Here is a 13,685-nt window from a genome sequence, read left to right as displayed (position 1 = left end):
ATGTAAGTCACAATCCTTTCATTTGCACGCGTGGAGGCTAATTTGAGGTGTACTTATTTTGCGCAGCGACGGGCGCGCCGTCCTCATCATCCTTTACCCCCGATTCTCCCATGCTCTTTACTTGGACTCGTCGAAGAACATGGCGAAAAAGGATTACACCCACATCAAGTCTGTTCTCGACAGTGCTATCTTTATGTACGGCGTTCAGGGTGGAGAGATTACAACTAGGAAGACAAGGAACCGCAAGCCCTGCTTCGGCCATAAGCCCGACTTCTGCTGCATCCAACAACTGAGTGGTACTCTCAGTGATGTATTTTATGTCCTCCACCACATGCTGGAGTACAGACGAGATTAGCAGAACCTTCGCATGTCACCTAGATCCGGCAATGCCCATATTCTGCAATGGGCAAAGAACCTAGGAGATATCTCGGATCATCGACACCGAGCTGAGTTCTATCACATCCAGCGTGAACTTGCCCAAATCATCATGAAGGAGGTCCTAAAAAAATAGGGATGTTCTACGAAGAAGGGCAAATGTCGCGGGAAGACGTCCGAACACATGTAGCCGCTCAACGTCTTGACCTGAAGCCTTTCACTTCGCTCGGGGACTATCTCCCTAACTTGGATGGATGGCACGACATGTTGGAGTGATTGACGATATATGACAATGTGTCCGTTTAGTCCGTACTTTCTCTATGACGAAACTTTGAGTTATGCACGACGAAACTTTATTTGTGATGTAATTAAACCATCCTCCTCGACTAGCGAAGATCACTCTAGTTAGGGCATTTTGGGTATGATGAACTTTGTTATTTATGCTTATGATATGTTGCTTCTATTTTTGCCAAGTCTGTCTCTTTCTGTTGCTCAACTATATATGTTGCATATCATCGACTCATGTGATGATGCAGGTGCATAGATCATCGATGGCGAAGAAGTGCTACGCCAGGAGTATACGACGAGCGGCCGGAGTGTCAGGCCCAGGTGTACCGGTTTCCGAGCGACAACCAGTAGTTAGTTTAGGTTCATGCTAGTGCGAGATAGGGATATGAACTGACGCCTCAAAAAGTACTACATTATGTATGATGAGACATGTCATGTAACTTGTATAGCTATATCGTGATTATGATGTGACGACATGATTTGTGTTGGATGATATGATGAGACTATTATGTGTGTGATATAATGAGCATATTGCATGTTTATGATATGATTAGAATACTGTATATAACTTGTACAAAAACATCGCAAATACATAGAAAAAAAAGATATAAGAAAATATAGTAGTAGCGCTCTTTAGCGCTGGACAGAAAAACACTACTGCTAAAGCACTTAGCAGTAGCGCTGGTATGGAAAGCGCTACTCCTAAGTAGGCATAGCAGTAGCGCATGTCAAAACGCACTACTGCTAAACGTTAGTTGTAGCGCCGTATCAATAGCGCGGTGCCCCACTCTACCGACAGCCCTTAGACCCGTGCTACTGCTAGGCTTTTCCCTAGTAGTGTTTGGACATATTTGGACAGAAAAATGACTGAGGGTTCTGCAGCAATATCACTAAGCACTTGAGCAACAAGATCATTAAGCAACACCTCATCCCCTTTTAATAGTATTGGCTTTCCTATGGACTCAATGTGATCTTGGATCACTTAGACAAAAAGAAGAGTCTTGACCTTTTGCCAATCCTTGTCCTTATCATTTTGAGGGGTCCACATCTCTAGTCCATGCCATGCCAATCATTGAACATCCTGAAATATTTATCTTGAAAGGATATTAGTTCAATGAGCTATATGTTGTTATGAATTACCAAAACCATCCGGAGATTAGTTGCACTTTCACTTACAGGTCGGTCCCACGCGTCATTACCGGGCAAAGTGACGGTCAACCGCTTTGACCGCCACGCGTCATTACCGGGCGAAGTGACGATCAACCGCTTTGACCGGAGGACTAGGCATAATTTGGCCTTTTGTGAGGTGCATACGAGTGGAGGAGAGCAAAAGTGAGCAAAGATAAATGGGCGAGGCAAAACTGAGTAGAACTAAGGAAGGAGGGGCATGAAAATATAAATCCCAATAAATAAATAAAAACATTAGTATAACAAGCCCTATTACCAAATTGCTAGACAGTAAGGGACAAAATTCATTTAGTAACAATTATCCTTAAGTAGAGCATGTGAACAACCACAATTAAGGGTGGGAGCATGTGCCTTATTATGGCCACTTTCTCTATATAGACATGATTTTGTTTCTAATAGAAAAGTCTCTTCCCCCATGCAGATAGATAATGGAGCAAGTCATGTTATGGACTCGCCTCCGCATGCGATGCCACGGCACTCCGCGTCGTCGCCTGCTACGGCTCGTTCCTGGCTCGGCCTCGCCGGGATGGGGTGTTGGGAAACGTAGCATGCAATTTCAAATTTTTTCCTATGCTCACGCAAGATCTATATAGGAGATGCATAGTAATGAGGGGGGAAGAGTGTGTCCACGTACCCTCGTAGACCGACAGCGGAAGCGTTAGGTTAACGCGGTTGATGTAGTTGAACGTCTTCACGATCCAACCAATCTTAGTACCGAATGTATGGCACCTCCGAGTTCAGCACACGTTCAGCTCGATGATGTCCCTCGAACTCTTGATCTAGCAAAGGGTCGAGGCAGAGTCTCGTTAGCACGACGGTGTGGTGACGGTGATGGTGATGTGATCCATGCAGGGCTTCGCCTAAGCACTACGACGCTATGATCGGAGGAGTAAACTGTGGAGGGGGCACCACACACGGCTAAGAGAACAATTGATGTGCTATAGGGTGCCTGTCGGTGTCAAAACCGGCGGATCTCGGGTAGGGGGTCCCGAACTGTGCGTCTAAGGCGGATGGTAACAGGAGGCGGGGGACATGATGTTTACCCAGGTTCGGGCCCTCTCGATGGAGGTAATACCCTACTTCCTTCTTGATTGATCTTGCTGATATGAGTATTACAAGAGTTGATCTACCACGAGATCGTAGAGGCTAAACCCTAGAAGCTAGCCTATGGTATGATTGTTGTTGTCCTACGGACTAAACCCTCCGGTTTATATAGACATCGGAGGGGGCTAGGGTTACACAGAGTCGGTTACAAGGGAGGAGATCTACATATCCATATTGCCAAGCTTGCCTTCCACGCCAAGGAGAGTCCCATCCGGACACGGGTCGAAGTCTTCAATCTTGTATCTTCATAGTCCAACAGTCCGGCCAAAGGATATAGTCCGGCTGTCCGAGGACCCCCTAATCCAGGACTCCCTCAGTAGCCCCTGAACCAGGCTTCAATGACGATGAGTCCGGCGCGCAGATTGTCTTCGGCATTGCAAGGCGGGTTCCTCCTCCGAATACTCCATAGAAGATTTTGAACACAAGGATAGTGTACGGCTCTGCAAAACAAATTTCACATACCACTGTAGAGAGAATAATATTTCCACCAATCTAATCTGCTGACACATTTTGCAGTATGACATCACACCACGGCCCGGTCATTATTCGAACCTTCTTTCACAACCAGCCACTGCACATATCGCGAGGCGGTTTCCTTGGCACGTCTTGTCGAAGCAGAGATCGTGTCCCCTTATCACGGGATTCTCATCAATACGGGTGTGGGTAACCCAACCGCGCCATCAATTACGACGCTTGGGGAATAAGCGAGTTTACCAGGTAGGTGGGGAGGCGCATAGCCTCTTCCGCCCTTATAAAGGGACAAGGATTCACCTTTTTCACCCACGCCTTCTTCCTCCTTGCTCATCCATTCTTGCGCACTCGAGCTCCAGCACCCAAGTTCGCGTTTTTCTCCTCAAACCACTCCAAGCATGTCCGGAGCGGGAGGCAAGTGGATGGTCTCCTCCGTTACGGAGGAGAACATCACAAAGCTGCGGGGAGCCAGATACCTGGCCGGGGATATCGCACACCGGCTGCCAGATGCGGGGCAGATCATCCGTACTCCAGAACCCCATGAGAGGGTGGTTTTCCTTACCCACTTCGTCCGCGGACTGGGATTTCCCCTCCACCCGTTTGTCCGCGGGCTCATGTTCTACTACGGGCTGTACTTTCACGATCTGGCCCCCAATTTCATCCTCAACATCTCGGCGTTTATCGTCGTGTGCGAGGCCTTCGTCCGCATCAAGCCCCACTTCGGCCTGTGGCTGAAGACCTTCAATGTTAAACCGAAGGTGGTGGTCGGCCAGCAAGCGGAGTGCGGAGGCGCCATGGTGGGCAAAATGACCAACGTCACCTGGCTCGAAGGCTCCTATGTGGAGACCATAAAGGGGTGGCAATCGGGGTGGTTCTACATCACCGAGCCGTGCGACACCAACTGGGTGGCGGCCCCCGAATTTCGATCCGGAATCCCCATGCGGCTCACCTCCTGGAAAGAGAAGGGCCTGTCCTGGGGTTCCCCGGTAGAGCTGACCGGACTCCAGACATGCATCAAAAACATGATGAGCAAGAAAATCAAGCTCTTCAACGTGGTCCAAGTCATGCTTTTCCGCCGGATCCTCCCGTGTCAAAGACGGGCATTCAATTTGTGGGAGTTCGACCCGGCCTAGCACCAGACACTGCGAGAGCTCTTCAACACAACGCACAAGGACGTCTGGAAGGTGTTGTTCAAGGGCGCCGAGGTACCTCCTCCCCTCACCGAGGACCGCGGACTTAGCGCAAAGCGTCCTGCCAATCCGGTAAGTCTTTTACATCTCATAAGATGCTCTTTTCCCCAGTATAACCACGCGCGGGATCTAAGCCTCCACGCCATTTTAACAGGACTGAGTAGCGACAGCGGAGCAGATTGATTGTCCGGCTCCCCTGCCCGAAGCAGCAGATGCTCTCCTAACGGAGATGCTGGTTCCGGCACCTTATGAGGTGCCGGAGAAGAAGGCCAAGAAGAATGCCACGGGGACCAGGAAGGGTCTCCGACGCAAGGTTATATCGGACTCATCGTCCGAAAACACCGAGGCGCACTCCTCCCACGAAAACGAGGAAGAAGAGGAAAGTTCTCCCCCCAGCCGGGGGAGACAAGAAAAGGAAGGCCGCCCCGGCTAGGGCGGCCGAAGGGTCCAAAAAGGGAAGGACCCTCCTTCCGGACAACTCCACAACCGCCACCTACAACGACGACGAGTGGCTGCCCAGGGATAAGCCCCTGGCGAAGTCGTAAGTATCCGGATACCATAGTAATTCTGGTATGTTTCGTTTTGTTGCTTCTTATCATGCCGAACATGATCACACAGCCCTCCAAAGCTCATATCGGCGTATCCTATTCGGAGGAGTCTTTGGGAGAGTCGGAGATGAACAGCGATTCGCTCCCGACCGCCTCCTCCCCCCTCCCTACGGACGACGCCGAGGTGTTGTCTCAAAGGGAACAAAACCAAGGGGGGACAGTTCCGGAGGCGCCCCAAGGCGACATTCCAGGTGCTGGGCATAAGAGGGGCAAGACTCCCCTGGGCCCCAACGCCGGGGGCAGCAAGTCTAGCCCCAAGCCGAATACGGCGCCGGAACCTCCAGTGGTTCCGGATTCTGTCAGGCAACCCCTCATTAAGGGGGGCAAGCCGTCTGTGCCGATGGCCTCTGTCCATCCAGAGGCATCGGACAACTTGCTGGAAGCGCTTCGCAGCGCTTCCATTGATGAAGAGCACCGCACGATCATGAGTGCGGTGGTCAAGAAGGTTCAGTCTGCCAAAAGCGGATTGACTGAAGCCTGTGCCAGCCTCCTAACAGGCTTTGAGGTAAGTAATCAAATTATAAGAAAATATTCCGGCATAGACAGCAGCCCCTGATGCTCTGTTTGGCATTTGCAAAGGAAGGCCGAATAGAGGATCAAATAATAATCGCAGGAGTCTAATCAGAATATGTCTATGTGTATATGCAGGCTTCACTGCTGGCCGCTGCTGCACGTACTGCGGAGGTCGCCGCACTGAAGCGGGACCTTGAGCGGTCCAAGGAAGAGCTCGGCCTTGCCAAGAGGCAGCTCGAAGAGAACAAAGGTAAGTGATACCCCGTCTGAATATGATAAAGAAAATTTGGTTTTGGAATAATAGGATCGTCATGAATTTTGCTAGGGGCCACGACCAAAGTGGCGGCCCTGCAGAAGGCGCTATCCGAGGCCGAAGACAAAGCGGCCAAGGAGCGCATCGAGCGAGAAAAGCAAGAAGCCCGAGTAGGCGAGGTGCAGCAAGAGCTCCAGGCTCTCGCCAAAAAGCACGAGTCCTTGGAGCGTGACTCTAAGACGCAAGGGTCCGAGCTTGCGAAGGCCCTCGAAAGCGCACAACATGCCAAGGCCGAAGCCCAAAAGGCCCTCCGGGAAATTGAGGCGGTTAAGAAGATAGCGGCGTGTAAGGCATTCATTATGCAAAGCAAGCATGTGAAGGAAACTTTCTTTTTACTTACCCGAGTTCGGAGCTCTCCAGGAGCGTTCGCAGATCTACCCCGCAGTGTGTCGGATGCCGCGGAGTTCTACCGGGCTGAGGAGGGGAGCTCGACGGAGAAGTTGTTCTGGTCTCAGTATACTGGGACCGAACACCCAATGCCCTTGAGCGACCAGCTGAAGCAACTGGTCGAGCTCCACAAGGCGGCCGAACAGGCCATGAAGGGTCTTATAGTCCGGATGTGGCCTGGCGAGCCCCTGCCTGATAGCTACTTCGGTCTGGTGAGGCGGCTTGTGAATGCCTGCCCACGGCTTGAAGTCATAAAGCGGTCCGTCTGCATCGAGGGTGCGCGCAGGGCTTTTGCCCGGGCGAAGGTGCACTGGGCGAAGCTGGACGCCGAAAAGCTGGTGAAGGAGGGGCCGCCGGAGGGCAAGGAGCATCGCCACCCCGAAAAGTATTATGAAAGTGTCCTGAAGGGTTCTCGCCTTGTGGCGGAGGAATGTGCTAAGGATGTAATATTTGAATAAATGTACTCATGTGATCCTGTAATGTGAAACGAGTTCATTTGCGCTATGCAACGCTTGTGAATTTAAAATATTACCTTCTGTGCGGCCGTTTATAAAATCTGAGAGTTGGCCAGTCGTCGGCTTCTGCCCCCATGTAACTAGTACTGAGGTGTTCGGGATAAACCTGAGCACTCTTTATCCCAATTTTGGGTCCTTTGAAGGAGGTGTTCAGCACAACGAACCAGGCAATCGGACTATAAGGCTTTATCACTCTCACTTAGCCATAGAAGTCTACAATTTTAAATTTTGGCGAAGCCCCTAGTATTCGGAAGGCCGAATTTGGGGCGCTATATACGCCTAAGTCGGGCTAGGCCGACTCCTCGCCCGAAGCGGAAAAAGTCTTTAAGGACTTGAGACCTCTCGAACAGCGACCAGCTCTCGCCTTATCATGACAGTCAGTTTTCGGCTTTCTCTACTGAGGTGCTCGTCCGGAAGAACCGGGACACAATCGCAGTAGTTCTCCCAGTGCTACCTTAGCCGATATTGCGGAACGTAAGGTACCAAAACATGGGAGCCGGGCAAACCCAACTATTGACCCAAGACATGATTCGGAGCTGATGCATATAATGCTATAAGTTCGGGGTGCCGCACTGTCGAAAGTGTTCGGACTTCTCACGCCGTATTTATGGGGTATACTGAAGCCCCTGGCGTACTGGTCGTACCAGAATGTACGGGTGCAATTTGTCGTAAATAAACAGACAAGAGAAAAAAGAAAGGTAATGCAATAATAGACTAACGCTATGCATTGTTATTAAATAATACGTCGAAGCGTACTGATACAAGTAGTGCAATAAGCAAAAAATAGGACTATTTGACATGTCCTATCCAAGGGCAAGCTGCGTATGGGTATTTAAAACAGGTATTTCGATCGTTATCAGAGACCACCTGGGGATTCCCTTGTACGTCTTAGCTTCTTTCCTCCTTGGTATTTCCTTCCCGTAATGCGTCCAGCAATCAGACTGCCGAAAAGGGCTTCCGGAGAGTAAGGTCATGAAAGAGAGAAAATGGTAAAGGTATACAACCCCTGGGGCGGTTGAGCCGCATTGTGGGGCGTGTCCTGGCCGTGCCCCCGCCTATGCCTATGGTATTTTTAGTGCGTAATTATGTACGCGCGGCACAGATTTCGTCGCTTGACCGGGACTAGGACGGAGGCCGAATTGCTAGGCGAGCTCTGAACGTGCCAGGCGATCCTGTTGCAGGTTACTCCGGACTCGCTTGAAGGTGTCTGGGGGCTTTATCGCCGAATTGGCGGTTTGCCTTAAAAGGCTGCTTTGTGCCTCTGCTGCGAGGGCTGTAGTGTGCTCCTCCGTGTGGAGCGAGCGTTCTGTGTTTCCATTGACGGTTATAACCCCACGAGGTCCTGGCATTTTGAGCTTGAGGTATGCATAATGCGGTACCGCATTGAATCTGGCAAATGCGGTTCGTCCGAGCAGTGCGTGATAGCCACTGCGGAACGGGACGATATCGAAGATTAACTCCTCGCTTCGGAAGTTGTCCGGAGATCCGAAGACCACTTCCAGTGTGATTGAGCCCGTGCAGCGGGCCTCTACACTTGGGATGACACCTTTAAAGGTGGTTTTAGTGGGTTTGATCCTCGAGGGGTCTATACCCATTTTGCGCACTGTATCCTGATAAAGCAGGTTCAGGCTGCTGCCGCCGTCCATAAGGACTCGGGTGAGGTGAAATCCGTCAATGATGGGATCAAGGACCAATGCGGCAGAACCGCCATGACGGATACTAGTGGGGTGGTCCCTACGATCGAAAGTGATCGGACAAGAAGACCATGGGTTGAACTTTGGGGCGACTGGCTCCATCGCGTAGACGTCCCTTAGTGCACGCTTCCGTTCCCTCTTGGGAATATGGGTTGCGTATATCATGTTCACCGTTTTCACTTGGGGAGGAATTTCTTCTGTCCTCCTGTGTTCGGCGGCCGGGACTCATCCTCATCGTCGCTATGCAGCCCCTTTTCCTTGTTTTCGGTATTCAACTTGCCGGCCTGCTTGAACACCCAGCATTCTCTGTTGGTGTGATTGGCTGGCTTATCGGGGGTGCCGTGAATTTGACACGAGCGATCGAGTATGCGGTCCAAACTGGACGGGCCCGTGTTGGTTCTTTTGAACGGCTTCTTCCGCTGACCGGATTTAGAGCCACTGAATCCGGCATTGACTGCCGTGTCTTCGGCGTTGTCGCCGTTGTTGCGGCGCTTGTGTCTGTTGCGACGTGATCTGCCGTTACTATCTTTGGCATCTGAATTGCCATGACTTCTTGATGTGTTGTTGCTGCGAGCCAGCCAGCTGTCCTCGCCCGCGCAAAAGCGGGTCATGAGTGTCGTGAGGGCTGCCATAGACTTCGGCTTCTCCTGGCCGAGGTGCCGGGCGAGCCACTCGTCACGGATGTTATGCTTAAATGCCGCTAAGGCCTCTGCATCCGGACAGTCGACAATTTGGTTTTTCTTAGTTAGGAACCGGGTCCAGAATTTCCTGGCCGATTCCCCTGGCTGCTGAGTTATATGGCTCAAGTCATCAGCATCCGGTGGTCGCACATAAGTGCCCTGGAAGTTGTCAAGGAATGCATCTTCCAAATCCTCCCAACTGCCAATGGAGTCTGCTGGCAAGCTATTCAGCCAATGCCGAGCTGGTCCTTTGAGTTTTAGTGGGAGGTACTTGATGGCATGTAGATCATCACCGCGAGCCATGTGGATGTGGAGGAGGAAATCCTCGATCCATACCGCGGGGTCTGTTGTACCATCATATGATTCAATGTTTACGGGTTTAAAACCCTCTGGGAATTCGTGATCCATTACTTCATCAGTGAAGCATAGGGGGTGTGCGGCGCCTCTGTGCCGGGCTATATCACGACGCAGTTCATACGAGTCTTGTCTGCTGTGTTCGGCCCGGCCGGATTTGCTTTTAGTGTATCCGGCGTGACGGTCATCGTCCCGCGTTGGGGCGCGCCCCCGTGATCCGTAGATCGATCTTGCATGTTTTGCTTTGTTTTCCAATACGTCTCGCAGGTCCCGCGTGTTGCCCCGGGCCTTGGTATTTTTGTTTGAATGGCGGCGGGGTGCGGGCTGGACTTCGGGCTGATATGCCTCTCTGTCTCGGCCACGAGGTGGCCGATCAGCCGCATCATACGCTGGTGATGTAGGTTTCAATGCTTCCTCCTCGAGTTGGGGTAGCAACCTGCGCTTTGGGTAACTCTTGGTTGGGCGCTCGAGTTCGTATTCCTCGGCCGCCAGGACTTCAGTCCATCTATCCGCTAGCAGATCTTGATCAGCTCGAAGCTGTTGTTGCTTTTTCTTCAGGCTGTTTGCTGTGGCTATAAGCCGGCGCTTGAAGCGCTCCTGCTCGACGGGATCCTCAGGCACGATAAATTCTTCGTCGCCGAGGCTCACCTCGTCTTCGGAGAGAGGCATGTAATTGTCATCCTCTGATTCTCCGTTTGCTGCCTGTTCCGGAGGGCTAGCTTGTTCATCCTCCCGCTCGAGGTCTGGCTGGAGGGGATTATCGTTGTCTTCGGCACTATCCGGAGCGTTATTGTCTCTTGTGCCGGTATCGCTGCTTTTGCTATGGCGGGACTTAGAGCGGCGCCGCTGACGTCGGTGCTTGGATTGCTTCTTGGAGGGATTATCCTCCGTTGTCTTATCGCCATCGCCTTCTTTGGGGGTGTCCACCATGTATATATCATACGATGAGGTGGCAGTCCAGCGCCCTGTGGGCGGTGGTTCTTGTTCGTCTCCTGCATCGTCGTCCATACCGTCGATGTCTTCGGAGCCGAAGTCGAGCATGTCGGTTAAATCGTCGACAGTGGCTACTAAGTGGGTGGTGGGTGGGGAGCGAATTTCTTCGTCGTCCGCATCCCATTCTAGCCGGACATAGTTCGGCCAAGGGTCTCCTGACAGGGAGAGTGACCTCAACGAGTTTAGCACGTCGCCAAAAGGCGAGTGCTGAAAGATATCCGCGGAGGTAAACTCCATGATCGGTGCCCAATCGGATTCGATAGGCACGGACGCAGGCGGCTCGGAGTCCCATGGCCGGGGACGAATCCAACGGTTCGGCAACACGGGTCTCGGAGGAGGTGAAGTCAGTATTCGGCTCTATCGCCGGTGAGTGTGCGGCCTCCGTGGCGGGGTCCATCCACCCGTCCTCAGATGGCGCAATTTGTTCCGGATTCAGGGCCGGAGTAGATGTAGGTGTGACCTCCCGAACACTGTCCGACGGCAGAGCTAGGTCATGCTCGTCGTGATTGTGCGGCGCACCTGACATGGGCTCGAATCCGTCGAAGATCAAGTCTCCGCGGATGTCGGCAGTATAGTTCAAGTTTCCAAACCTGACCTGATGGCCAGGGGCGTAGCTCTCGATCTGCTCCAGATGGCCAAGCGAGTTGGCCCGCAGTACGAAGCCGCCGAATACGAAGATCTGTCCGGGGAGGAAAACCTCACCCTGGATCGCATCGTTGCCGATGATCGAAGGAGCCATCTAGCCTTACGGTGACGACACAGTGGAACTCTCAATGAAAGCACCAATGTCGGTGTCAAAACCGGCGGATCTCGGGTAGGGGGTCCCGAACTGTGCGTCTAAGGCGGATGGTAACAGGAGGCGGGGGACACGATGTTTACCCAGGTTCGGGCCCTCTCGATGGAGGTAATACCCTACTTCCTGCTTGATTTATCTTGATGATATGAGTATTACAAGAGTTGATCTACCACGAGATCGTAGAGGCTAAACCCTAGAAGCTAGCCTATGGTATGATTGTTGTTGTCCTATGGACTAAACCCTCCGGTTTATATAGACACCGGAGGGGGCTAGGATTACACAAAGTCGGTTACAAGGGAGGATATCTACATATCTGTATTGCCAAGCTTGCCTTCCACGCCAAGGAGAGTCCCATCCGGACACGGGCCGAAGTCTTCAATCTTGTATCTTCATAGTCCAACAGTCCGGCTGTCCGAGGACCCCCTAATCCAGGACTACCTAAGTGCCCCCCCGCTCCCTTATATAAAGGAGGGGACGAGGAGGAGGACGGACAGGAGGCGCACGCCATGGGGGGAGTCCTACTAGGAGTAGGATTCGGCACCCCTTTTTACCTTCCTTCACCATAGGGAAAAGGAAGGAGAGGGAGAGGGAGAGGAAAGGGGGGCCGCGCCCCCTCCTCCTTGTCCTATTCGGACTCCCCAGGAGGGGGGCGCGTGCCACCCCCCACGGGCTTCCCTCTCTCTTCCTTAGGGCCCATGTAGGCCCAATACTTCCCCAGGGGGTTCCGGTAACCCCTCGGTACTCCGGTAAAATACCCGAACCACTCGAAACCATTCTGATGTCCGAATACTACCTTCCAATATATGAATCTTTACCTATCGACTATTTCGAGACTCCTCGTCACGTCCGTGATCTCATCCGGGACTTCGGACAAACTTCGATCACCAAAACATATAACTCATAATACAAACTGTCATCGAACGTTAAGCGTGCAGACACTATGGGTTTAAGAACTATGTAGACATGACCGAGACACATCTCCGGTCAATAGCCAATAGCGGAACCCGGATGCTCATATTGGTTCCTACATATTCTACGAAGACCTTTATCGGTCAAACCGCAATAACAACATACGTTTTTCCTTTTGTCATCGGTATGTTACTTACCTGAGATTCGATCGTCGGTATCATCATACCTAGTTGAATCTCGTCACCGGCAGGTCTCTTTACTCATTTCGTAATGCATCATCCCGTAACTAACTCATTAGTCACATTGCTTGCAAGGCTTATAGTGATGTGCATTACCGAGAGGGCCCCGAGATACCTCTCCGATACTCGGAGTGAAAAATCCTAATCTCGATCTATGGCAACCCAACAAACACCTTCAGAGACACCTGTAGAGCATCTTTATAATCACCCAGTTACGTTGTGACGTTTGATAGCACACAAGGTGTTCCTCCGGTATTCGGGAGTTGCATAATCTCATAGTCAGAGGAATATGTATAAGTCATGAAGAAAGCAATAGCAATAAAACTTAACGATCATTATGCTAAGCTAACAGATGGGTCTTGTCCATCACATCATTCTCTAATGATGTGATCCCATTCATCAAATGAAAACACATGTCTGTGGTCAGGAAACTTAACCATCTTTGATTAATGAGCTAGTCAAGTAGAGGCATACTAGGGACACTCTGTTTGTCTATGTATTCACACATGTACTAAGTTTCCGGTTAATACAATTCTAGCATGAATAATAAACATTTATCATGATATAAGTAAATATAAATAACAACTTTTTTATTTCCTCTAGGGAATATTTCCTCCAGTCTCCCACTTGCACTAGAGTCAATAATCTAGATTACATAGTAATGATTCTAACACCCATGGAGTCTTTGTGCTGATCATTTTTTGCTCGTGGAAGATGCTTAGTCAACGGGTCTACAACATTCAGATGCGTATGTATTTTGGAAATCTCTATGGCTCCCTCCTTGACTTGATCACAGATGGAATTGAAGCGTCTCTTGATGTGTTTGGTTCTCTTGTGAAATCTGGATTCCTTCTCTAAGGCAATTGCTCCAGTATTGTCACAAAAGATTTTCATTGGACCCGATGCACTAGGTATTACACCTAGGTCGGATATGAAATCCTTCATCCAGACTCCTTCATTTGCTGCTTCCGAAGCAGCTATGTACTCCGCTTCACACGTAGATCCCACCGCGACGCTCTGCTTGGAACTGCACCAACTTACAGCTCCACCATTCAATATAAAGATGTA

This window comes from Triticum aestivum, chromosome 5D (assembly GCF_018294505.1).
Source record: "Triticum aestivum cultivar Chinese Spring chromosome 5D, IWGSC CS RefSeq v2.1, whole genome shotgun sequence".
Lineage (NCBI taxonomy): Eukaryota > Viridiplantae > Streptophyta > Magnoliopsida > Poales > Poaceae > Triticum > Triticum aestivum.
The sequence above is the reverse complement of the archived record's forward strand: the minus strand, read 5'-3'. Positions refer to the sequence as shown.